This window comes from Doryrhamphus excisus, linkage group LG15, assembly GCF_037039965.1.
Source record: "Doryrhamphus excisus strain RoL-2023G ecotype Guam linkage group LG15, RoL_Dexc_Guam_v1.1, whole genome shotgun sequence".
Lineage (NCBI taxonomy): Eukaryota > Metazoa > Chordata > Actinopteri > Syngnathiformes > Syngnathidae > Doryrhamphus > Doryrhamphus excisus.
Genome location: NC_136371.1, coordinates 15,732,267 through 15,759,921, shown reverse-complemented (window position 1 = coordinate 15,759,921; position 27,655 = coordinate 15,732,267). Strand labels below are relative to the sequence as shown.

At 39.2% G+C, this 27,655-nt stretch overlaps 1 protein-coding gene across 2 annotated transcripts in view; it reads left to right on the top strand.

The window, feature by feature from the left end:
• nlgn4xa (neuroligin 4 X-linked a) overlaps window positions 1–27,655 on the top strand; it is a 108,464-nt gene that overhangs the window by 41,980 nt on the left and 38,829 nt on the right. The gene's annotated exons all lie outside the window — the stretch shown is intronic.

Below are 27,655 nucleotides of genomic sequence, written 5' to 3'. Positions count from 1 at the left end.
GATGCTGGGCTTTGTTGCTTTGTGGATCACGTTTCATCTCTTAAAGTAACAAGTTTATAATCATTTAAGGAGACTCTGTTTTATGGGTAACAATGGCAGAGGGCCAAAATGTATTATGTGTCTTCAGGTACTTGCAAATTAATCCATGAATTCAATACTTCATTAACACTGATCCAACGTTCACTTTTCTGCCAATCCTTTTAATAATTCATATTACATTGGTTGTATTTTCTGGACTATAAATTGCTCCGGAGTGAAAATCTCATCAGTCAAAAAATGTGTAATTAACCATCAGAGCGAGCTATTGTTATTATTATTTTTTTAATTTTAATTATTATTATTATTATTATTAAACAAGGAGACAAAGTAAAGCTAAAGAAGCTAAAATACGCCACAACTTATGTATGTTTTTTTCTACCTAATTGTGCATTTTTGGCCTTGTATGACTTATAGTCCAGAAAATACGGTATACGTTTTCCCGCAGTTAATATTCAAAAAATTCAACTTTATTTGTTGTTTTGTTTGTGTTTCATAATATTAGGACTTTAATATCAAACTTTCTGCGACTAAAATTGCACAAATTAGATTATATTTTCACTTTATTCTTGTAAAATTGATAGTTTTTTTTTCATTTTGGTTTCATTTCCTTGTTAAATTACCGTATTTTCCGGACTATAAGTGGCACTTTTTTTCCTAGGTTGGCTGTTCCTGCGACTTATACTCCAGAGCGACTTATGTATGTTTTTTTTCTACCTAATTATGCATTTTTGGCCTTGTGCAACTTATACTCTGGGGTGACTTATAGTCCAGAAAATATAGTATACGTTTTCCCACAGTTAATATTCCAAAAACTGCAACTTTATTTGTTGTTTTGTTTGTGTTTCATAATATTAGGACTTTAATATCGAACTTTCTGCTACTAAAATTGCACAAATTAGATTATATTTTCACTTCATTCTTGTAAAATTGATAGTTTTTTTTCATTTTTACTGTTGTTGGTTTCATTTCCTTGTTAAATTACCGTACTTTCCGGACGATAAGTGGCACTTTTTTTCATAGGTTGGCTGTTCCTGCGACTTATACTCCAGAGTGACTTATGTACAGTATGTTTTTTTTCTACCTAATTATGCATTTTTGGCCTTGTGCAACTTATACTCCGGAGCGACTTATAGTCCAGAAAATATGGTATACGTTTTCCCACAGTTAATATTCCAAAAACTGCAACTTTATTTGTTGTTTTGTTTGTGTTTCATAATATTAGGACTTTAATATCAAACTTCCTGCTACTAAAATTGCACAAATTAGATTATATTTTCACTTAATTCTTGTAAAATTGATAGTTTTTTTTCATTTTTGCTGTTGTTGGTTTCATTTCCTTGTTAAATTACCGTATTTTCCGGACTATAAGTGGCACTTTTTTTCCTAGGTTGGCTGTTCCTGTGACTTATACTCCAGAGCGACTTATGTATGTTTTTTTTCTACCTAATGATGCATTTTTGGCCTTATGCAACTTATACTCTGGGGCGACTTATAGTCCAGAAAATACGCTATACGTTTTCCCGCAGTTAATATTCCAAAAATTGCAACTTTATTTGTTGTTTTGTTTGTGTTTCATAATATTAGGACTTTAATATCAAACTTTCTGCTACTAAAATTGCACAAATTAGATTATATTTTCACTTCATTCTTGTAAAATTGATAGTTTTTTTTTTTTTTTTGCTGTTGTTGGTTTCATTTCCTTGTTAAATTACCGTATTTTCCGGACTACAGGTCCCACTTTTTTTCATAGGTTGGCTGTTCCTGCGACTTATACTCCAGAGCGACTTATGTATGTTTTTTTTACCTAATGATGCATTTTTGGCCTTGTGCGACTTATAGTCCAGAAAATACGGTATATACTTTGATATGGAAGTCGCGGAAAATATGGTGATATTGTTATCGTCATGGTAAAGTTGAACCAATTAAGTCGTCTTTGAACTCTTAGTTTAATCGTAAAATTAATTTCTGTGAAAGAGGAAACTATAATGAATTTGACATTGGACAAATGTACATCAGAGAAATGTCAGTTACTTACTTACTTAGTTAGATGCGTGTACCCTCGTATGAGCAGTTTGTAACGTTTAAGACCTAAAACGGGAGCAGGTGAGCTCGTTTTGCACTTTAATTCAGAAGCAGTCATTTTTAATTGGCAACTTACAGCAAGAACGTAAAATGAAGGACAAAAAGAAAGACCCTAATGTCAAAGCCCATACAATCAGATTGCTCATCCCTATGCTGCACAACCCCCCCCCCTCCCCCTTGAGCTATATCTGCATGGTATTTGATGTTGCGTGTACAAGCTGCATGCCATTTGCTGCGTGCCAATGTCTGAAGAATACCAAGTACTGGATATTATATATTCCATATATCATATTCTAGAAATGGAATAATTTGATTTAACAGCATGCAATATCCTTTTTGCCTCTGTTACTGCATGGCATTTATCTTTTATCGTGGAGGCGAGCGCTTCAGTTTTCTGTCACGGTTTGCGCCGCCGTGCCCGTGCTATCGCTGCTCCCGCCCCGCCTTCCTTGCCATTCGTTATACGGCCAAGCCTGTCTGCACCACTCACTATATTTAGTTGCCTGGTAGCCAAGGTGTTCTGTGAGAAGTATGCAGCGTGGAGAGGAGAAAAAGGGGGGGGTGGGGGGGACTGCAGAGCCTAATACCACAGAGGAAGAAAAAGGGATGTTGCAGGATGGTGATGATGCACACATGATGCCACAATGTGCTGTGGCTCCATCTCCACTTAACTGACACACAGTTGACTCACGCTGTTTTTTTGGCTGCCGGGCATAAGCAAAAAGAACGGAAAGTACTCAAGAGCAAGTCCTCATTTATAATTATGAAATGGTAATGGTTTTATTTCATTTGAACATGCATCAGATTACAATTGAGTGCTTTATGTGAATGAATGGAAGGGTTATTGTGTGTAGCTGCTCTATAGGAGTCCAAAACGCAGTAGAAAAGGTCAGAAATGAGCATAATGGGTCCCCTTTAACTGAGTTAATCTGAGTGAATGCGGATGTGCAGGGATCCATTGTGTTGCATTTACTGTCCTTCTGAACTACAAGGTTTAAATGCTTGCCAGAACCAACCAAAAAAAGGTATCAGGGCACAAAACGGACGTAAGCGGTTCATGGGGGGAATCAATTAAATGGACCATGTTTTTTGTGGTCGGAAATAGGAAAATCTATGGAACCGCTGTGAAAAGAGGTGTAAAATCTGGAAGATCCAGAAAGCTTTACGTGCGGGTTATTGTGTGTAGCTGCTCTATAGGAGTTGGCGTGCCTGGCGGCGGTTCATGGGGGGAATCAATTAAACGGACCGTGTTTTTTGTGGTCGTAAATAGGAAAATCCATGGACTGTAGCACAAAAAGGTGCAAAATCTGGAAGATCCAGAAAGCTTTATGCGCCGGTTATTGTGTGTAGCTGCTCTATTGGAGTTGGCGTGCCTGGCGGCGGTTCATGGGGGGAATCAATTAAACAGACCGTGTTTTTTGTGGTCGGAAATAGGAAAATCCATGGAACTGTTGCACAAAAAGGTGCAAAATCTGGAAGATCCAGAAAGCTTTATGTGCAAGTTATTGTGTGTAGCTGCTCTATAGGAGTCCAAAACGCAATAGAAAGGGTCAGAAATGAGCATAATGGGTCCCCTTTAACTGAGTTAATCTGAGTGAATGCGGATGTGCAGGGATCCGTTGTGTTGCATTTACTGTCCTTCTGAACTACAAGGTTTAAAATGTGCAAAATCTGGACGATCGGAAGTCATTGGGAGCGTTTGGGAGTGTTACCAATCACATTTATCATCAAGTCTTATACTGACAAAATCAGAAAGTGGGTTTTGGCAGTGGTCCAGAAGTCCTTCGGAACGCTTGGAAGTGTGATCAACCACTCACCAATCGCTCCTAACCACTTTTCTCCAGAGAGTTTATTCATTTATCATCAAGTCTTATACCGACAAAATCAGAAAGTGAGTTTCGGCAGTAGTCCAGAAGTCCTCGGAACGCTTGGAAGTGTGATCAACCACAGTGGAGTGGGAGTGCCTGGAAATACAAAAAACAGAAATACAGCTGGAATAGGTGCAGATTCTGTTTTTCCAGTTTTGCATAGTATTTCAGTTTTCCGTGCGGGTTATTGTGTGTAGCTGCTCTATAGAAAAATAAACAGGTCCCCTTTAAGCGTGGATGTGAGTGCTATTTTTTTTTTGGTATTTTCAGGTTTTTTTTGTTTATTCACCCAGTGTTGCGGCTTGGGAAATGAATCTGGAAGATCCAGAAAGCTTTATGTGCCGTTATTATATGTAGCTGCTCTATAGGAGTCCAAAACGCAATAGAAAGGGTCAGAAATGAGCATAATGGGTCCCCTTTAACTGAGTTAATCTGAGTGAATGTGGATGTGCAGGGATCCATTGTGTTGCATTTACTGTCCTTCTGAACTACAAGGTTTAAAATGTGCAAAATCTGGACGATCGGAAGTCATTGGGAGCGTTTGGGAGTGTTACCAATCACATTTATCATCAAGTCTTATACCGACAAAATCAGAAAGTGGGTTTCGGCAGTGGTCCAGAAGTCCTTCGGAATGCTTGGAAGTGTGATCAACCACTCACCAATCGCTCCTAACCACTTTTCTCCAGAGAGTTTATTCATTTATCATCAAGTCTTATACCGACAAAATCAGAAAGTGGGTTTCGGCAGTAGTCCAGAAGTCCTCGGAATGCTTGGAAGTGTGATCAACCACAGTGGAGTGGGAGTGCCCGGAAATACAAAAAACGGAAATACAGCTGGAATAGGTGCAGATTCAGTTTTTCCAGTTTTGCATAGTATTTCAGTTTTCTGTGCGGGTTATTGTATGTAGCTGCTCTATAGAAAAATAAACAGGTCCCCTTTAAGCGTGGATGTGAGTGGTATTTTTGTTTGGTATTTTTAGTTTTTTTTTGTTTATTCACCCAGTGTTGCGATTTGGGAAATGAACCTGCCCCGACGGAGTTGTCGTGTCTGGCGGCGGTTCATGGGGGGAATCAATTAAATGGACCGTGTTTTTTGTGGGCGGAAATAGGAAAATCCATGGAACCGCTGTGAAAAAAGGTGCAAAATCTGGAAGATCCAGAAAACTTTACGTGCGGGTTATTGTGTGAAGCTGCTCTATAGGAGTTGGCATGCCTGGCGGCGGTTCATGGGGGGAATTAATTAAATGGGTCGTGTTTTTTGTGGTCGTAAATAGGAAAATCCATGGAACTGTTGCACAAAAAGGTGCAAAATCTGGAAGATCCAGAAAGCTTTATGTGTGGTTTATTGTGTGTAGCTGCTCTATAGGAGTCCAAAACGCAATAGAAAGGGTCAGAAATGAGCATAATAGGTCCCCTTTAACTGTGTTAATCTGAGTGAATGTGGATGTGCAGGGATCCATTGTGTTGCATTTACTGTCCTTCTGAACTACAAGGTTTAAAATGTGCAAAATCTGGACGATCGGAAGTCATTGGGAACGTTTGGGAGTGTGACCAATCACATTTATCATCAAGTCTTATACCGACAAAATCAGAAAGTGGGTTTCGGCAGTGGTCCAGAAGTCCTTCGGAACGCTTGGAAGTGTGATCAACCACTCACCAATCGCTCCTAACCACTTTTCTCCAGAGAGTTTATTCATTTATCATCAAGTCTTATACCGACAAAATCAGAAAGTGGGTTTCGGCAGTCGTCCAGAAGTCCTTCGGAACGCTTGGAAGTGTGATCAACCACTCACCAATCGCTCCTAACCACTTTTCTAAAGAGAGTTTATTAATTTATCATCAAGTCTTATACCGACAAAATCAGAAAGTGTGTTTCGGCAGTAGTACGGAAGTCCTCGGAACGCTTGGAAGTGTGATCAACCACAGTGGAGTGGGAGTGCCTGGAAATACAAAAAACGGAAATACAGCTGGAATAGGTGCAGATTCTGTTTTTCCAGTTTTGCATAGTATTTCAGTTTTCTGTGCGGGTTATTGTGTGTAGCTGCTCTATAGAAAAATAAACAGGTCCCCTTTAAGCGTGGATGTGAGTGCTATTTTTTTTGGTATTTTCAGGTTTTTTTTGTTTATTCACCCAGTGTTGCGGCTTGGGAAATGAATCTGGAAGATCCAGAAAGCTTTATGTGCGGGTTATTTTGTGTAGCTGCTCTATAGGAGTCCAAAAACGCATTACAAGGTTAAATGCTTGCCAGAACCAACCAAAAAAGGTATCAGGGACGTAAAGCATGCCGGGGCAACAACTTGTGACAACAAATCCGGTATTGTAGGTCGGTGTGCTAAATTTCCAATTTCAATTTTCATCCCTACGACACACAAAGAGTTCTTCCACAACTGAGCAACAAGAGCTGCCAGAATAGCCACCTTAAGAAACTTCAATCCTTTGGTGTCCTACACTCTTTCACTTGGAGTTGCTCAAGCAAAAAAAGTGCTTGGCAGACATTGGCAAAATGTCGTGAAGGGGAGATTTCTAACGCTTTTGAAGATTATAACAAGGGTAAGAACTTAAGAACTCTGAAATAGCCTCTCGTTGCTGTCACGCAGAATGCTAAAAACTAGTCATGCACGACTTATACTCCTTTGCTGTGGATGGTGGTGTACTGTTCAAATGCGAGCCAGCCGGATGACACTCCATCTGAAGTGTATGAATAATTATTATATTTTGCGTCTTTGCATGGCACTCCCAAGGACGCACTTATTTTTAATCCTGTTGCTTTTAAGAAATGGTTGAACTATCATAAATTTGGAAGGCTTATGTTCTGTTCATTCAAATAATTCATAATAATAATAGTTACTGGATGCCTGTAGAGCTTCTAGGCTTAGGACTCCAGCTAAATCAGGGGTCTCAAACTCAATTTACTTGGGGGCCACTGGAGCTAGGGTCTGGGTGAGACTGGGCCACATCAGGTTTCCCCCCCCCCAAAAAACGCATTTATTAAAAACAGAAAAATATACAAACTTTTTCAGTGCTTTGGTTCGGATTTTCTACAATAAAAGCTCTGATAAAAGATTCCACTGTTCTCAAATATCTTAATTTTTATTTTTCTGCACAAAATAAGATGAAAAATAAATAAACAAATCAAGAATAAAGAAAATAAATCAGTAATAAATATAATAATAATAATAAAAAAACAGCAAATAATAAAAACATAAGAAAGCACATATAGTTGGTGGGTAGACAAATGATTTTTTTCAGATTAAAATGAACAAAGCATTATTAGAGCCCTGTAGACATGACAAAACACGACTATAGTCACATTTATACTCTTTTTATTTACAACATATTGCGCAACTGCAGGGTCTTGAGACACATGCTAACTCGCAAACTAGAGAGCTAGCGACCTAAACGGTAGCCTTCAAGTTATTTCCTTTCAACTTTAATAGCCAAAAACTTACCACTTCCACACGGATAGGGAGGATAACTATTAACAGTTATTTAACCTTTAACATGAACATTAATCAAACGTAATAATTTTTTCTGGGTACATGATACCATACAGCATCCATATCAAACTTGCGCGGGGGCCGCACTAACATTAAACTTTCCTCAAACTAGTGTCCTGCGGGCCACATTTGGCCCACGGGCCGCTTTGGTTTGAGACCCCTGAGTTAGATGGAGGTCAAATTTCTGATTTTGATCTCCATTAGGGGTGTACCTTGTGGACTTTGCATCTGAATCTGCACCTTTTCCAGCTGTATTTCCGTTTTTTTGTATTTCCGGGCACTCCCACTCCGAAGGACTTCCAGACTACTGCCGAAACCCACTTTCTGATTTTGTTGGTATAAGACTTGATGATAAATGAATAAACTCTCTGGAGAAAAGTGGTTAGGAGGTATTGGTGAGTGGTTGATCACACTTACAAGCGCTCCGAAGGACTTCCGGACTACTGCCGAAACCCACTTTCTGATTTTATCGGTATAAGAGTTGATGATAAATGAATAAACCCTCTGGAGAAAAGTGGTTAGGAGCTATTAGTGATTGGCTGATCACACTTACAAGCGCGCCGAAGGACTTCCGGACTACTGCCGAAACCCACTTTCTGATTTTGTCGGTATAAGAGTTGATGATAAATGAATAAACCCTCTGGTGAAAAGTGGTTAGGAGCTATTGGTGAATGGTTGATCACACTTACAAGCGCTCCAAAGGACTTCCGGACTACTGCCGAAACCCACTTTCTTATTTTGTCGGTATAAGACTTGATGATAAATGTATAAACCTTCTGGAGAAAAGTGGTTAGGAGCTATTGGTGATTGGTTGATCACACTTACAAGCGCTCCAAAGGACTTCCGGACTACTGCCGAAACCCACTTTCTGATTTTGTCGGTATAAGACTTGATGATAAAAGAATAAACTCTCTGGAGAAAAGTGGTTAGGAGCTACTGTTAGCTCATGAGCGACTAGCTGGAGACCCCTGACTTACTGCGTATGAACTCAAACTGCGGTAACGTAGGTGCACATTTACTGCATGCAGACAATGTTGACGAAATTTTAGTCGAAATATGGTCATTACAAGTACCCATATTTAAATAAAATACCAAATAGATTGTGGTAGAAAAAGGCTACTAGCAACTCCAGACGTCGGTGAGCTTGTAATTTGCCGGCATGCTACACTGACAACCACTTACTTACAAAATCCGTAGGCGATGTATATGTGGATTAACCTTAATCTAAAACCTTTTGGTTTTTACTTTGTATTATATTACTATGCCCCCCCTGCCCCCCAGGTAGCAATGCCAAACCGGCCATGCACGTGCGCTTTCCAATCTATACTCGTTTGCGTGATGCAAATTTTGTTATTATTTGTGTTCCTTCTTGCCCCCCACTTGCCCTCTGACTATTATCAAAGTCGTCCTTTCCTGCTGCAAAGGATCATTTGTGCATGCAGATTTTGGTTGTAATAAGGTGGCGGATGTGCCGGGAGACCTCTTAGATAACACTGGGCACCATCTGGCTCTCAAACAAGCTATACTGTGGGTGATGTGCCATTTCTCAGATGTGCCAAGGCCGCATGAGTCTCATTTTATGCCCCCCTTCCACCTCTGGTGCCGTTTCTTTGAAGTATGTGCAAATGTATGGGGATGTCATGACAATGGGGGAATCAGTGAGACTTGATAGGAGAACCAGAATGGGATTAAAGGGATAGTTTGGAATTTTGGACATGAAGTTGTTCATTCATTCATTCATTTTCTACCGCTTTTCCTGCGGGGTACACCCTGGACTGGTGGCCAGCCAATCACAGGGCACATATAGACAAACAACCATTCACACTCACATTCATACCTATGGACAATTTGGAGTCGCTAATTGACCTAGCATGTTTTTGGAATGTGGGAGGAAACCGGAGTACCCGGAGAAAACCCACGCATGCACGGGGAGAACATGGAAACTCCACACAGAGATGGCCGAGGGTGGAATTGAACCTGTGATAAGTTAATTTCCATCAAGATTCCTTAATTATAAATGAAATATTTTCAGAGTTAGAGCATAGAAAACCTGGTTACAACCTTTCTAAAAACAGTTTTTTTTATATTATTAGAGCCCTCTACACTTGAAATAACACCCCTATAGTCACCTTTACACTCCTATTACCCAATATAGTGCACATAATAAGAAAAAATAAGACATAAATAAGACTTGCGCACGTGTTTGCTGCTGAGGATGGAATTAAACTCGGGTCTCCTAGCTGTGAGGCCTGCGCACTAACCACTCGACCGCGGTGCCGCCCTACTGGAAAACATGATGGAATAAAAAAATGCATTCATTCATTCATTTTCTAGCCTATCCCAGCTCTCTTCGGGCGAGAGGCGTGGTCCACCCTGGACTGGTGGCCAGCCAATCACAGGGCACATATAGACAAACAACCATTCACACTCACATTCATACCTATGGACAATTTGGAGTCGCTAATTAACCTAGCATGTTTTTTTTGGAATGTGCGAGGAAACCGGAGTACCCGGAGAAAACCCACGCATGCACGGAGAGAACATGCAAACTCCACACAGAGATGGCCGAGGGTGGAGTTGAACCCTGGTGTCCTAGCTGTGAGTTCTGCGCGCTAACCACTCAACCACAGTGCAGCCTAAAACAAAACATTCATTCATTTTCTAACGCTTATCCTCACCAGGATCGCAAGGGGTGCTGGAGCCTATCCCAGCTGTCTTTGGTCGAGAGGCGGGGTACACCCTGGACTGGTGGCCAGCCAATCACAGGGCACATATAGACAAACAACCATTCACACTCACATTCATACCTATGGACAATTTGGAGTCGCTAATTAACCTAGCATGTTTTTGCAGAAAACCCACGCATGCACAAGGAGAACACGCTAAGTCCACACAGAGATGGCTGAGGGTGGAATTGAACTCGGGTCTCCTAGCTGTGAGGCATGCGTGCTAACCACTTGGCCACCGTGCAGACACCCATAAAGATATATAAATCAATTTTCCGTTAGAAGAATCCGTATGTGATTTAATTCACTAGCAAACGTCTTTGTTAGCAAATGAGTAAAAATAAATCGTAACCACCCGACGTTGTGCTCCCAAAATGTCCTAAACGGCTCCCACCTGTACACTTCACTTCACTGGGTGGCTATCTCGTCTCCAGTCACCAGAAGGCAAGCACTCGGCCTCTTGTCATCCTCTCTAAGCTTCTTATTTCCTCCGCAAGGACAAACATGGCTGGCAGGAGGTCACGACCACCCCAGCATTCTCTCTACCTCCGGGTGATGGAGTGACAACAACAGGAAATGGGTGGCCGCTGTTTCATGACAATTGTCAGAAGCAAATCTCCACTGTGGATATGATTCAGACGATGAAGTGATGCCTCGTGACGTGGAATAGGAAGGCTGAAGCTGGACTTCGGACTTGGCTGGTGCGCCTGATTGGTGTGAAGCTTGGCGCTTTTGATGCTTTGGCAAAAGAGTCGCCACAGTGGATCTTTTTGATCCGCATACTGATTTTTGGCTTTAGCACTTTATATTCCGGATGTCCTTCCTGAAGAATGCTGATTATGAGTAATTTATTGAATGCAAAAGTGCCTCTGACCTCAATCATCCAAAAATGGTGGGAAACACTGGAAAACATTTATTCATTCATTTTCTAACACTTATCCTCACAAGGGTCGCGGGGGTGCTGGAGCCTATCCCAGCTGTCTTCAGGTGGACTGGTGGCCAGCCAATCACAGGGCACATATAGACAAACAACCATTCACACTCACATTCATACCTATGGACAATTTGGAGTCGCTAATTAACCTAGCATGTTTTTGGAATGTGGGAGGAAACCGGAGTACCCGGAGAAAACCCACGCATGCACGGGGAGAACATGCAAACTCCACACAGAGATGCCCGAGGGTGGAATTGAACTCGGGTTTCCGAGCTGTGTGGCCTGCGCGCTAATCACTCTCCGCCGTGCAGCCTCAATAGTGTTGTTTGTTAACCAAAAAACGTCTTAACCAGGACGGATGTTAACCAAGGTTAGCATGTTTTTTTGGTTAACTTTGAAAATTTAGGCCAGAATTTTCTGTGCACTTAAGCCTATGTCTTGTTGGGAGGAAACCGGAGTACCCGGCCGAGGTGGAATTGGGTGGAATTGAACCTGTGATAAGTTAATTTCCATCAAGATTCCTTAATTATAAATGAAATATTTTTACAGTTAGAGCATAGAAAACCTGGTTACAACCTTTCTAAAAACTGTTTTTTATATTATTAGAGCCCTCTACACTTAAAATAACACCCCTATAGTCACCTTTACACTCCTATTACCCAATATAGTGCACATAATAAGAAAAAAAAGACATAAATAAGACTTGTGCATGTATTTGCTGAGGGTGGAATTGAACTCCGGTCTCCTAGCTGCGAGGCCTGCGCACTGACCACTCCCACACCGTGCAGCCCTACTGGAAAACATTCATTCATTCATTTTCTAACGCTTTTTCTCATGAGGGTCGCGGGGGTGCTGGAGCCTATCCCAGCTGTCTTCAAGCGAGAGGCGGGGTACACCCTGGACTGGTGGCCAGCCAATCACAGGGCACATATAGACAAACAACCATTCACACTCACATTCATACCTATGGACAATTTGGAGTCACCAATTAACCTAGCATGTTTTTGGAATGTGGGAGGAAACCGGAGTACCCGGAGAAAACCCACGCATGCATGGGGAGAACATGCAAACTCCACACAGAGATGGCCGAGGGTGGAATTGAACCCTGGTCTCCTAGCTGTGAGGTCTGCGCGCTAACCACTAGCCCGCCGTGCCGCCTGATTCTTTAATTATGAATGAAATATTTTCACAGTTAGAGCACATAAAACCTGGTTACAACCTTTCTAAAAACACTTTTTTTTATATTATTAGAGCCCTCTACACTTGAAATAACACCCCTATAGTCACCTTTAAGCTCCTATTACCCAATATAGTGCACATAATAAGAAAAAATAAGACATACATAAGACTTGTGCACGTGTTTGCTGCTGAGGGTGGAATTGAACTCGGGTCTCCTAGCTGCAAGGCCTGTGCACTAACCACTCGTCCACCGTGCACTGGAAAATGGAACATGATGAAATAAAAACAAATTTTCCATCACTTTTCTACCCCACTTTAGTTGAATAAAAAACCGCTATTTATTTTTTAATGATATGTCCATTATGGAGTCATTCATTAGCGCTTTGTTTTTTTTAAGAGCAGTCGTCTGCGTCCTTCCAGACGCCAAGTGGGCAACGTTGAGTGACAGCGGAGGTAGAAGCGGTTATGTGAGACAGTAAACTGGCGTGACGCAAGATGACTGGCTCAGTGACTTTAGTCAGAGCGACTGGAGCGTGTGTGTGTGAATATACAGATGTCGTTGCCAGTCCCCAGGCCAGAAATGACACTCCTGTTATGGTTGGAGAGCGCACGAGTGCACGAGCGCACGAGTGCGCGAGCTGCTCTGTTCCTCCAATACACTTCCTGCACACTTTCTTGACAAAAGACGGGCTGTCATGACAGGATGCTACTAAAGTTTCCTTGTCTGCGAGCTGTCATGTCGGGTATTTCTACTCCGTCTGACGCAGTCGGAACAACAGTCGTCTGAGTCCGTGTCTCAGAACATAATGCTTTTCATCTGGCGAGACGCTGCCACCAATCCATCGTGGGCGGGCAGGTTGGTGCAGGATGCGTGAAAACTATCCGAAAGCCGAGCTGTCTGCCTCCACCGTTGAGCAAAGTATTATTTGCGGTAATCTTGTCCACTTTTCAGCGGTTAGGAATAAGAAAGTTGGGTTAAAAGCAGAAAAGATGTCATATATCTTGTGATTATTTCATGCAGGGGTGTCCAAAGTGCGGCCCAGGGGTCATTTGTGGGTGTTTTGTTTGGAAAAATAAGCAGCGATTTTATGGTGAAAGTTGGAAACTAGGTTACGCGGCGGGCAAGTGGTTAGCACGCAGACCTCACAGCTAGGAGACCAGGGTTCAATTCCACCCTCCGCCATCTCTGTGTGGAGTTTGCATGTTCTCCCTGTACATGCATGGGTTTTCTCCGGTTTCCTCCCAACAAGACACAGGCTTAAGTGCACACAAAATTCTGGCCTAAATTTTCAAAATTAACCAAAAAAACATGCTAACCTTGGTTAACATCCGCCCCGGTTAACACGTTTTTTGGTTAACAAACAACACTATTGAGGCTGCACGACGGAGAGTGATTAGCGCGCAGGCCACACAGCTAGGAAACCCGAGTTCAATTCCACCCTCGGCCATGTCTGTGTGGAGTTTGCATGTTCTCCCCGTGCATGCGTGGGTTTTCTCCGGGTATTCCGGTTTCCTCCCACATTCCAAAAACATGCTAGGTTAATTAGCGACTCCAAATTGTCCATAGGTATGAATGTGAGTGTGAATGGTTGTTTGTCTATATGTGCCCTGTGATTGGCTGGCCACCAGTCCAGGGTGTACCCCCACCCTAATTTTTGTATTCCATCATGTTTTCCAGTAGGGCTGCACGGCGGACGAGTGGTTAGTGCACAAGCCTCACAGCTAGGAGACCCGAGTTCAATTCCACCCTCAGCAGCAAACACGTGCACAAGTCTTATTTATGTCTTAATTTTTCTTATTATGTGCACTATATTGGGTAATAGGAGTGTAAAGGTGACTATAGGGGTGTTATTTCAAGTGTAGAGGGCTCTAATAATATCAAAAAACTGTTTTTAGAAAGGTTGTAACCAGGTTTTCTATGCTCTAACTGTGAAAATATTTCATTTATAATTAAGGAATCACAGGTTCAATTCCACCCTCGGCCATCTCTGTGTGGAGTTTGCATGTTCTCCCTGTGCATGCGTGGGTTTTCTCCGGGTACTCCGGTTTCCTCCCACATTCCAAAAAAAACATGCTAGGTTAATTAGCGACTCCAAATTGTCCATAGGTATGAATGTGAGTGTGAATGGTTGTTTGTCTATATGTGCCCTGTGATTGGCTGGCCACCAGTCCAGGGTGTACCCCGCCTCTCGCCCGAAGATAGCTGGGATAGGCTCCAGCATGCAGTAGAAAATGAATGAATGAATGAATTTTTTCAGTGTTTAGAGTACATAAGCGATGAGGATTGGCTAAGGTTTAGTAAGATTGCGTCTCCAGCCAATCAGAGAACTTGGGTGGGCGGGTTTTTAGAGCACATCCAATGTGCCGGGTCGTAGATACAGCGTAGCGAGAGATGGCTATAATAATAACTAATTACTTTTTTAAAGTAACGTGCCCAACATTGTTCCTACCTCCACTTTTATTGGTCACCTTATGTTCCTCTCTCTTCTGGAACAAAGTATTCCCATTTCCATCCTTTTGGCAAATGGACACCCTGAGTCAGACTATTATATTATTATATTAAATAATCACCTCCAGTGATTCCTGATGGCTTCATAAGATCGTTGGGAGTTTGCTCTCATCAAATAAAGCGCTAACCGGTCCTCATGGGCTCGGTCGTGCCACAATGTAGATGGATGGCTGGATGGATAAATGGATGGATGGATAGATGGATGGATAAATGGATGGATAAATGGATGGATGGATAGATGGATGGACTTCCTTTATTGTCATTGCACAATAACAGCAGTGAAATTGCCAACGAAATGTCGTTGCCTGGCTCCCGTATAATAATAAAAAATAATAATAATGTGGAGAATAAATAGATTACATCAAATATGAACAACTATGTACCAACAGTAAATTGCAAAAATAATTTCAATAATTTGGAATAAATTTATATAATTTATAATTTATATTATTAAATATAATGTATAGGAAAAAGCGGTAGAAAATGAATGAATGAATAATAAATAATAAATTATTTATATATATATAATATATATAAATAAATTATTATTTATTATACAATTGTGTCAAATGTGTCAGATAATTATTAATTTATTATTAATTTATATTTTATTATAATTTATATTTATATTATCAAATATAATTCATATAATAAATAATAAATTATATATGTAATATACAAAAAATATTTATTATTTATTATATCAATTATATTTGATAATATAAATATAAATAATAGTAAAATATAAATTAATAATAAATTAATAATTTATATATTTTTATTATTGAATATAATTTATATAATAAATAATAAATTATATATACATATAATTTATTGTTTATTATATAAATTATATTTAATGATATAAATATAAATGTCATCAAAGTTAAATTTAATAATAAATTAATAATGTTATGTTATGTTAATGTTTTTTCTTATTATGTGCACTATATTGGGTAATAGGAGTGTAAAGGTGACTATAGGGGTGTTATTTCAAGTGTAGAGGGCTCTAATAATATGAAAAAAAACTGTTTTTAGAAAGGTTGTAACAAGCTTTAACTGTGAAAATATTTCATTTATAATTAAGGAATCTTCACGGAAATTAACTTATCGCAGGTTCAATTCCACCCTCGGCCATCTCTGTGTGGAGTTTGCATGTTCTCCCCGTGCATGCGCGGGTTTTTTCCGGGTACTCCGGTTTCCTCCCACATTCCAAAAACATGCTAAATTGGAACATTGGAAGGTTCTTTAAAGTAGAACTAGACCATAAGGAGTCTTACAGTAAATCATTGTGATTTACTTCAAATGTGCGTATGCGTGGCAGGTACGAAAACGTGTAATAACGATGCGATATCGGGTGGAATCAGCATGAAAGCACACAGGAAACAGCTTGGAAGAGTTTGCTCTATTGACACAAACAAACTCGTCTATTCGCTCGTCTCCTGGCTTCCATTTCTGAGTCCATTTTGTCGTATTGCTCAGTGACGCCGTAATCGTGCACTGAAATCTTTTTGCCACTTCAGAGCGCTACATCATAAACAGGGTCTGGTTTTGTGTCCAGGAAAAAAAAAAGATGTATAACGACATACTGTAGAGGTGGAGTATGGTCCGCTGAGACTTCACATAAAGCATTGCGGCCTTTTGTTGAGGCCTGCAGAAATCCTATTTTACATAATGACTGCAACGCAACACAAACAGATTACCACAAGGCTCCAAAGAGAAATGAGCTCATTAGCATAATATCTGTGGGGCTCGAACGCTTCCAAGATACAAAGCTGAGCAAGCGACGTCTCTCAATAACTCCAGGGCAGCCAAGGAGAGGGGTACCAAATGGGCCAGTCACAACCACGGGGTGGAGGTGGGGGGTAATTAAACCCTGTTGAAACCTGGTGGATGTGATGCATTTGTTCCTACAAATCTTCCTGATTTCACGCCTAAATGTTTCATATCATCAAACAAAGTTAAATATTAGTCAATGACAACAAAAACAATAAATAAAAAAACAGAGAAAAGTGATGCTGCATTTCAGAACAAGAACATCATACCAGAGGTAAAATATGGTGGAGGTAGTGTGATGGTCTTAGGCTGTTTTGCTGCTTCAGGACCAAAATGGAACCATGAATTATTGTGAAGGAGAATGTCCGCCCATCTGTTGGGGACGTCAAGCTGAAACCAACTTGGGTTCTTCAGCAGGACAAGGATCCTGAACACACCAGCAAGTCCACCTCTGATTGGCTGAAGAAAAACCAAATGAGTGATAAATAAAATAAATAAATAAATAACAAAATAAATAAATAAAAACAAATGGTTATTTTATTAATTATATTTATTAATTATATTTTATTGTAATTATATTTTATTATAATTATATTTTATTATATTATTAAAAATAAAATAATGAATCACATGTATTATCCACATTTCCGATGCAGCTAAACCACTCATTTTTAGAGTGGCCTTTTATTGCAGCCAGCCTAATTTCATATGCCATACCTGAGAGGTAGATGAATTATGAATGCTCACAAGCAGAGATTTAGACCCATATTTAATATCATATTTAATATATATATATATAATAAATAAATACATTTTTTATTTTATTTATTTTGATTTATTTATTTATTAAAAATAAAATAATGAATCACACGTATTATCCACATTTCCGATGCAGCTAAACCACTCATTTTTAGAGTGGCCTTTTATTGCAGCCAGCCTAACTTCATATGCCACACCTGAGAGGTAGATGAATTATGAATGCTCACAACCAGAGATTTAGACCCATATTTAAAATATGTATATATATATATATATATATAATGTTATTGTAATATTCAGTGTGACACACAAGCACCAGACTTTTATTGCAGGTTTTAATGATCTCAAAACGGGCAAAATAAACCCCAACATGAAATTACGATGCCGCTGTGACCGAACTAAAACTCCACTCTCAACCCTTGACATCACTTCCTGTTTCCTCCGGGACACATTTACAGCAGCAAACACGTGCACAAGTCTTATTTATGTCTTATTTTTTCTTATTATGTGCACTATATTGGGTAATATGAGTGTAAAGGTGACTATAGGGGTGTTATTTCAAGTGTAGAGGGCTCTAGTAATATTAAAAACTGTTTTTGGAAAAGTTGTAATCAGGTTTTCTATGCTCTAACTGTGAAAATATTTCATTTATAATTAAGGAATCTTTATGGAAATTAAAGAAAAAAATAAATTAAGGAAAAAAAATATTATTATGTGCACTATATTGGGTAATAAGAGTGTAAATGTGACTATAGGGGTGTTATTTCAAGTGTAGAGGGCTCTAATAATATAAAAAAATGTTTTTAGAAAGGTTGTAACCAGGTTTTTTATGGTTAGGACGAGTGGTTAGTGTGCAGACCTCACAGCTAGGAGACCCGAGTTCAATTCCACCCTTAGCAGCAAACACATGCACAAGTCGTATTTATGTCTTATTTTTTCTTATTATGTGCACTATAGCACTGTGATTGGCTGGCTACCAGTCCAGGGTGTACCCCGCCTCTCGCCCGAAGACGGCTGGCATAGGCTCCAGCACCCCCGCGACCCTCGTGAGGATAAGCGGTAGATAATGAATGAATGAATGAGTGTAAATGTGACTATAGGGTTGCTATTTCAAGTGTAGAGGGCTCTAATAATATAAAAAATGTTTTTAGAAAAGTTGTAACCAGGTTTTCTATGCTCTAACTGTGAAAATATTTCATTTATAATTAAGGAATCTTTATGGAAATTAACTTATCACAGGTTCAATTCCGACCTCTCCGATCTCTGTGTGGAGTTTGCATGTTCTCCCCGTGCATGCGTGGGTTTTCTCCGGGTACTCCGGTTTCCTCCCACATTCCAAAAACATGCTAGGTTAATTAGCGACTCCAAATTGTCCATAGGTATGAATGTGAGTGTGAATGGTTGTTTGTCTATATGTGCCCTGTGATTGGCTGGCCACCAGTCCAGGGTGTACCCCGCCTCTCGCCCAAAGACAGCTGGGATAGGCTCCAGCACGTCCATGACCCAAGTGAGAATGGATGGATGAATAATATTTTTTTTTCGTTTCTGTTTTTTTATAGAGCTTTCCAATGATTAAAAATTGTAATCAAATTAATCACAAATTTCAAATTATTTAATCATGATTAATCACTATTTGCAACTTTGTATGAAATGTGTTTTTACTGTATTTTACAACAGAAAAAGACCGGACACAATTTTCTGTACCCTGCCTCTTGCCCGAAGACAGCTGGGATAGGCTCCAGCACCCTTGCAAAAATGAATGAATGAATGAACGTATTCTTATTATTATTCTTATTATGAACTTATTATTGAACATGTTCACCACTAAACCACAGTGAGCCAAAAAACAGACATTTTCAGCAGTTCACGTGTTCTTAGACAAATTATCGTAGAGTATCTCTCTTCTCGAGACTCGCTCTCCTGTTTGATGTGGGATTTGCGACTTGAGATTTCATCTGCAAATGTTTCTTCTCCGTCCTTTCATAACTCGACCTCAGCTCTCTCCTTCCCTGACTTGTGTTTTTCTCTTTTTATGGTCACGTCCTTCCGTGTGGCTCCGTCTATCCGTCACGGCCAAGGATGGTAAGGCTACAAGGTTAATATGGAGCTATTCTTCTGAAGAAGACGTGATTTGTTGCTTTAATACGCCGTTTATAAAGTCAAAGCTTAGCCGGAATATATATTTACTCAATCATTAGACGCACTCAGGACTACACTCTTCGCCAACGTTTAGAGACAGTCTTAGGAAAACGGTCGAGGGTGGAATTGAACCTGTGATAAGTTAATTTCTGTAAAGATTCCTTAATTATAAATGAAATATTTTCACAGTTAGAGCATAGAAAACCTGGTTACAACCTTTCTAAAAACAGTTTTTTTATATTATTAGAGCCCTCTACACTTGAAATAACACCCCTATAGTAACCTTTACACTTTTACCTAATTACCTAATATACCTACCTAATATAGTGCACATAATAAGAAAAAAATAAGACATAAATAAGACTTGTGCACGTGTTTGCTGCTGAGTGTGGGATTGAACTTGGGTCTCCTAGCTGTGAGGCCTGCGCACTAACCACTCGACCACCGTGCAGCCCTACTAGAAAACACTATGGAATAAAAAAGTGCCGCCCCCTTATTTATGTCTTATTTTTTCTTACTATGTGCACTATATTGGGTAATAAGAGCGTAAAGGTGACTATAGGGGTGTTATTTCAAGTGTAGAGGGCTCTAATAATATTAAAAGTGTATTCATTCATTAATTCATTTTCTACCGCTTTTTCCTCACGGGGGTCGCAGGGGTGCTGGAGTCTACCCCAGCTGTTTTGGGCGAGAGGCAGAGTACACCCTGGACTGGTGGCCAGCCAATCACAGGGCACATATAGACAAACAACCATTCACACTCACATTCATACCTATGGACAATTTGGAGTCGCCAATTAACCTAGCATGTTTTTGGAATGTGGGAGGAAACCGGAGTACCCGGAGAAAACCCACGCATGCACGGGGAGAACATGCAAACTCCACACAGAGATGGCCGAGGGTGGAATTGAACCTGTGATTCCTTAATTATAAATGAAATATTTTCACAGTTAGAGCATCGAAAACCTGGTTAGAACCTTTCTAAAAACAGTTTTTTTTATATTATTAGAGCCCTCTACACTTGAAACAACACCCCTATAGTAACCTTTACACTTATATTACCCAATATAGTGCACATAATAAGAAAAAAATAAGACATAAATAAGACTTGTGCACGTGTTTGCTGCTGAGTGTGGGATTGAACTTGGGTCTCCTAGCTGTGAGGCCTGCGCACTAACCACTCGTCCACCGTGCAGCCCTACTGGAAAACACTGGAATAAAAAAGTGCCGCCCCCTTATTTATGTCTTATTTTTTCTTACTATGTGCACTATATTGGGTAATAGGAGCTTAAAGGTGACTATAGGGGTGTTATTTCAAGTGTAGAGGGCTCTAATAATATTAAAAGTGTATTCATTTTCTACCGCTTTTTCCTCACAGGGGTCGCGGGGGTGCTGGAGTCTACCCCAGCTGTTTTGGGTGAGAGGCGGGGTACACCCTGGTGGCCAGCCAATCACAGGGCACATATAGACAAACAACCATTCACACTCACATTCATACCTATGGACAATTTGGAGTCGCTAATTAACCTAGCATGTTTTTGGAATGTGGGAGGAAACCGGAGTACCTGGAGAAAACCCATGCATGCACAGGGAGAACATGCAAACTCCACACAGAGATGGCCGAGGGTGGAATCGAACCCTGGTCTCCTAGCTGTGAGGTCTGCGCTCAAACCACTCGACCGCCGTTCCCCCAAATTGCGTCATTAGCGGTGGTCTTTTTTTAGCTGGCTGCTTCACGTACTTCCTGTTTGACCTGTTGGACCGCTGATGGATTTCATAGCGTAGCATTTGGAGGACAGATGGTATGTGGCGAGGTGACAGTCGTGGGCGAGTGCATGTCGTGCGTGTGTGTGTGTGTGTGTTGTGTGTGTGTGTGTGTGTGTAAGGGCAGCTGTTGAACAAGAGGATTTAATGCCTTGTGACCTAGATCGAGCCTAAGCAGTTCTGCTCGCCGCTGTTGTTGTCGAGCGAACGCGTCTACGTAGCAACAATGCTACGTTAGCTCTTGTTGCAGCACAAATCTGCCAACGCTTCCGAGTTTTGCAGCAGGGAGTCTGACAAGAATACAGATGACCGCCAGGACGTGACGGCAACCTGTGTCGACGCTGCTGGCATCCATCACTGTCCCCCAGCTGTCCTCTACCAAGACCAATCGTCACCAAGTCCCAAGCATCCTACAAATCCTGTAGGCAGAACCCGGAACCCAAAATGATAAATATATCACAGACCGAGTGGATCGAATCGTATGAATTAAGCATATTTTCAAGACGTTATTCTGCACGAAAAAAGACCCGAAGGTTGTCAAGTCAAGTTTATTTACCGTATTTTCTGGACTATAAGTCGCACAAATGCCAAAAATGTATCATTTTTGCATTAAAAATGATGCAAAAAAAATCATCAAAAAAAACATACATAAGTCGCTCTGGAGTATAAGTCGCAGGAACAGCCAACCTATGAAAAAAAGTGTGACTTGTAGTCCAGAAAATACGGTAATTTAACAAGGAAATGAAACCAACAACAGCAAAAATTGAAAAAAAAACTATACATTTTACAAGAATAAAGTGAAAATATAATCTAATTTGTGCAATTTTAGTAGCAGAAAGTTCGATATTAAAGTCCTAATATTATGAAACACAAACAAAACAACAAATAAAGTTTTAGAATATTAACTGCAGGGAAAACATATACTGTATTTTCTGGACTATAAGTCGCCCCAGAGTATAAGTCGCACAAGGCCAAAAATGCATAATTAGGTAGAAAAAAACATACATAAGTCGCTCTGGAGTATAAGTCGCAGGAACAGCCAACCTAGGAAAAAATGCGACTTATAGTCCGGAAAATACGGTAATTTAACAAGGAAATAAAACCAACAACAACAACAAAAATGGAAAAAAGGAAGCAATAATTTCTCTTATGTCCACTACATTGGCTAACACAAGTGTAAATGTGACTATAGGGTTGTTATTTCCTGTTCAGAGGTCTCTAATAATGTTAAAACCATATACACAAAGGTCATAAGCAGGTTTTATTTGCTATAACTGTAAACATATTATGTTTATAAATAAGGAATGAATCCAAAAAAAAATTATTAATCATAATTAGGTCATTAATCAACATGAACAATTTTTTTTAATTTTTGTTTTTTAAATTTGTTGACAAATTATTAATAATGACATGCACAGGCAATTGGAAACAGGAAAAATGTTCGATAAATATCTAAGTGACAAGCAATAATTTCTCTTATTATGTCCACTACATTGGCTAACACTAGTGTAAATGTGACTATAGGGGTGTTATTTCCTGTTCAGAGGTCTCTAATAATGTTAAAACCATATTCAGAAAGGTCATAAGCAGGTTTTCTTTGCTCTAACAGTAAACATATTATGTTTATAAATAAGGAATGAATCCTAAAAAAAATTATTAATCATAATCAGGTCATGAATCAACATGAACATTATTTTTTTGTTTGTTTTTTAAATTTCCTGCCAAATTATTAATAATGAAATGCACAGGCAATTGGAAACAGGAAAAATTTCAATAAATATTTAAGCGACAAGCAATAATTTCTCTTATTATGTCCACTACATTGGCTAACACTAGTGTAAATGTGACTATAGGGGTGTTATTTCCTGTTCAGAGGTCTCTAATAATGTTAAAACCATATTCAGAAAGGTCATAAGCAGGTTTTCCTTGCTCTAACAGTAAACATATTATGTTTATAAATAAGGAATGAATCCTAAAAAAATTATTAATCATAGTCAGGTCATTAATAAACATGATTTTTTTTTTTTTGCTTTTTAAATTTCCTGCCAAATTATTAATAATGACATGCACAGGCAATTGGAAACAGGAAAAATTTCAATAAATATCTAAGTGACAAGCAATAATTTCTCTTATTATGTCCACTACATTGGCTAACACTAGTATAAATGTGACTATAGGGGTGTTATTTTTGTTCAGAGGTCTCTAACAATGGTAAAACCCTATCAGAAAGGTCATAAGCAGGTTTTCTTTGCTCTAACAGTAAACATATTACGTTTATATTTAAATTTGCTGCCAAATTATTAATAATGACATGCACAGGCAATTGGAAACAGGAAAAATGTTCAATAAATATCTAAGTGACAAGCAAACAACCGTCCAATGCTAATGTTTTTTTCTTGACATCTCATCTGAAAAAGCATCTTCTTTTTGTACCGAACTTCAATCAAACAGCAATTGAAGACAGAAAATGTTGGCAATAACCACATTGGACGGGCAGGAAGGAATTCTTCAAAGGAATATCAGAAATGCATAGAAAAGTGGACTGGTGCATCAGAACCAGGTCTTTTAGGATTTTAGTATTCTGTATGTTCTTCTTGTGCTTCCGTGGGTTTTACTTCAACTTTACTGCATGATTTTAAAATATATGTGCTTATAAAAATAGGAAATAACAGTCATGCCACACCAAGTCGGAATTCTCGTTCTTGCCGGACTGTCCCGATGGTCGGCTTGTGTCTGCTGCCAAGACTCCGGAGACACGATGCACCGGAACATTTCATTTTTTGGAAATTTGCACTCATTTCATCCTCTGCCCAATGCAGCTCCGCCATGGCTGGCTTGGTTGTGGAAGCAATTTGGGAATGCAAGAGTGTGGCTGACATTCCGGCTCGACTCAGTGATGGAGAAGAAGTGGAGAATGGGCGGGGAACAGGAAGTCAGGGCAGACTGCAGGCTGGCTCGCGAATCCTTCGTGCTGAATATTTAGCAGGAGCTTTGTCAGATATTCTATGCCAGGCTTGTCAGTTCCTAACAGCCCATGTTTGAGTGCAGGCCATCGCATGTCCGTGATGATAACACTTTAATGATGTGGGTGTCGGAGCAAAAGCAGCCGTGCCCCAGGCAAGCCCGTCGTGGTTGCAAATGAAAAGCATGGACGCGGAAGACGCTTTTCTGGAATGATGGTCAAATGCACTGACATTTGTTGACTGACCATTTTTGATTGAAGCTCTTGGGGTCCAGAATGGGATTTTCTGCGGTTGCTTACTTTTGTTTATGACATTTTCAGCTTCAAAATTATCTCTACAATCTATTTTCTTTACGTTTTGACAAACCTCAAATCCAAATAGAGAACATTTACACTTATATGCTAGGACTACGTTAGCCTTAGCATAGCATTTCAGTATGTGGAATCAAACTATGGAATGGATTGAGTAAGGAAGTCAAACAATGCACAACGATGAGCCAATTCAAGAAACAATACAAGCAGTTGATGTTTGCTAAATACAAGGATGAAGAGTCTTGAACCAGTCATGATGTGCTATATATATCACTATATTGACACTTACTATGGTACCCATTATGGCATTGGATGCTCATATCACCTCCTACTTTGGTACGTGACTAAAATAAACTAAAATAAACTAAAAAAAAGTAAAATATTAGGAGAGCAGGAAGTGAACAAATAAATGAACTAAAATAAAGTAAAATATTAGGAAAGCAGGAAGTGAACAAATAAATGAACTAAAATAAAGTAAAATATTAGGAAAGCAGGAAGTGAACAAATAAATAAACTAAAATATTGGGAAAGCAGGAAGTGAACAAATAAAGTAAAATATTAGGAAAGCAGGAAGTGAACAAATAAATAAACTAAAATATTAGGAAAGCAGGAAGTGAACAAATAAAGTAAAATATTAGGAAAGCAGGAAGTGAACAAATAAATGAACTAAAATAAAGTAAAATATTAGGAAAGCAGGAAGTGAACAAATAAATAAACTAAAATATTAGGAAAGCAGGAAGTGAACAAATAAAGTAAAATATTAGGAAAGCAGGAAGTGAACAAATAAATAAACTAAAATATTAGGAAAGCAGGGAGTGAACAAATAAAGTAAAATATTAGGAAAGCAGGAAGTGAACAAATAAATAAACTGAAATATTAGGAAAGCAGGAAGTGAACAAATAAATTAACTAAAATAAACAAAAATATTAAGAAAGAAGGAAGTGAACAAATAAATAAACTAAAATAAACTAAAATATTAGGAAAGCAGGAAGTGAACAAATAAATAAACTAAACTAAAATATTATTAAAGCAGGAAGTGAACAAATAAATAAAATATTAGGAAAGCAGGAAGTGAACAAATAAATAAAATAAACTAAAATTCAATTAAATAAACTAAACTAAAATAAAATAAAATAAATTAGGAAAGCAGGAAGTGAACAAATAAATAAACTAAAATATTAGGAAAGCAGGAAGTGAACAAATAAACTAAAATATTAGGAAAGCATGACGTGAACAACTAAATAAACTAAAATATTAGAAAAGCATGACGTGAACAACTAAATAAACTAAACTAAAATATTAGGAAAGCAGGAAGTGAACAAATAAATAAACTAAAATAAACTAAAATATTAGGAAAGCAGGAAGTGAATAAACTAAAATATTAGGAAAGCAGGAAGTGAACAAACAAATAAACTAAACTATTAGGAAAGCAGGAAGTGAACAAACAAATAAACTAAAATATTAGGAAAGCAGGAAGTGAACAAATAAATAAAATAAACTAAAATTAAATTAAATTAAATTCAATGAACTAAACTCAACTAAAATAAAATAAAATAAAATAAAATAAAATAAAATAGGAAAGCAGGAAGTGAACAAATGTAACAGTTAGTGATTTTAAAAGTACCAGATGGAGGGGTAGGATTTAATAAGCTTTGCTTCTTCCTACTCCTTTTGGACATGTGGAACTGGGAACTGATTATGGGATGCACTCAATTGTAATCTGATGCATGTTCAAATGAAATTAAACCATTACCATTACATAAAATAAGGTTAACTTTATTTATCCCACATTGGGAACATTCTAGCCGTCTACCTAGTCTGTTTTAATTTATTCCACCCTGGAAAATCATTCATTCATTCATTTTCTACCGCTTTTTCCTCACAAGGGTCACAGGGGGTGCTGGAGCCTATCCTAGCTGTCTTCGGGTGAGCGGCGGGGTACACCCTGGACTGGTGGCCAGCTAATCACAGGGCACATATAGACAAACAACCATTCACACTCACATTCATACCTATGGACAATTGGGAGTCGCTAATTAACCTAGCATGTTTTTGGAATGTGGGAGGAAACCGGAGTACCCGGAGAAAACCCACGCATGCACGGGGAGAACATGCAAACTCCACACAGAGATGGCCGAGGGTGGAATTGAACCTGTGATAAGTTAATTTTCATAAAGATTCCTTAATTATGAATGAAATATTTTCACAGAGCATAGAAAACCTGGTTACAACCTTTCTAAAAACAGTTTTTTTATATTATTAGAGCCCTCTACACTTGAAATAACACCCCTATAGTCACCTTTACACACAAAAAATAAGACATAAATAAGCTGTGAGGTCTGCGCGCTAACCACTCGACCGCCGTGCCGCCCCCAGGAAAATAAAAAAAAACTAAATAAAAAATTGAAGAAAATTCCTCCGGACACGCCCACTCCGCTGTGATTGGTCACACACTCAAAGTGCTTCCTAACTACAAACAAAGCCCATTTTCTAGTATTATATAATACTAGTATTATAGTATTTGGTATAGGAGTTATTAAGTCTTTTGAGAGCTAATTTAAAAAAGTGTTTAGGAGCTAATGGCAGCACTCATTGTCGGACACACTTTGTCAGCGGTTTGTGCCATGGAGCTCAGAAGCCGGACATTTGTTTGCTAACTGCAGACAATCTTGGCACATTGGTCGTGGGAATGTGGTCAATATATGTTTTTACGGGAGCACTCATTGTCGGACACACTTTGTCAGAGGTTTGTGAGGGACTACCGTTTTCCAGACAGCGAGCATTGTGGATCTCGCCACCTCCGTGGACGTGCAGCGTATCCGACATTAATGCACCTCTCCTGGCGAGAGAGCTATGCTTCTGGCTTCCGCAACAGTTCGGTGGATATTTCACGTTCATGTTCACAAAAACAGTCCCATGCCAAATATTTTTCTCTTGCTCCAATAACGTCTGAGCTTGCCTCGTAAACAGGGAAGCAGAGCATGCATATCGCCTACAGCCACCCCCAAAAGTTTTGCAATACTTTCTGAAACCAAACATTTTGAGCGATTCCAAAATTTCCATGGCTCACTTCCAAATTTGCAAGACCTCATTATCGCAACCTTTGGCA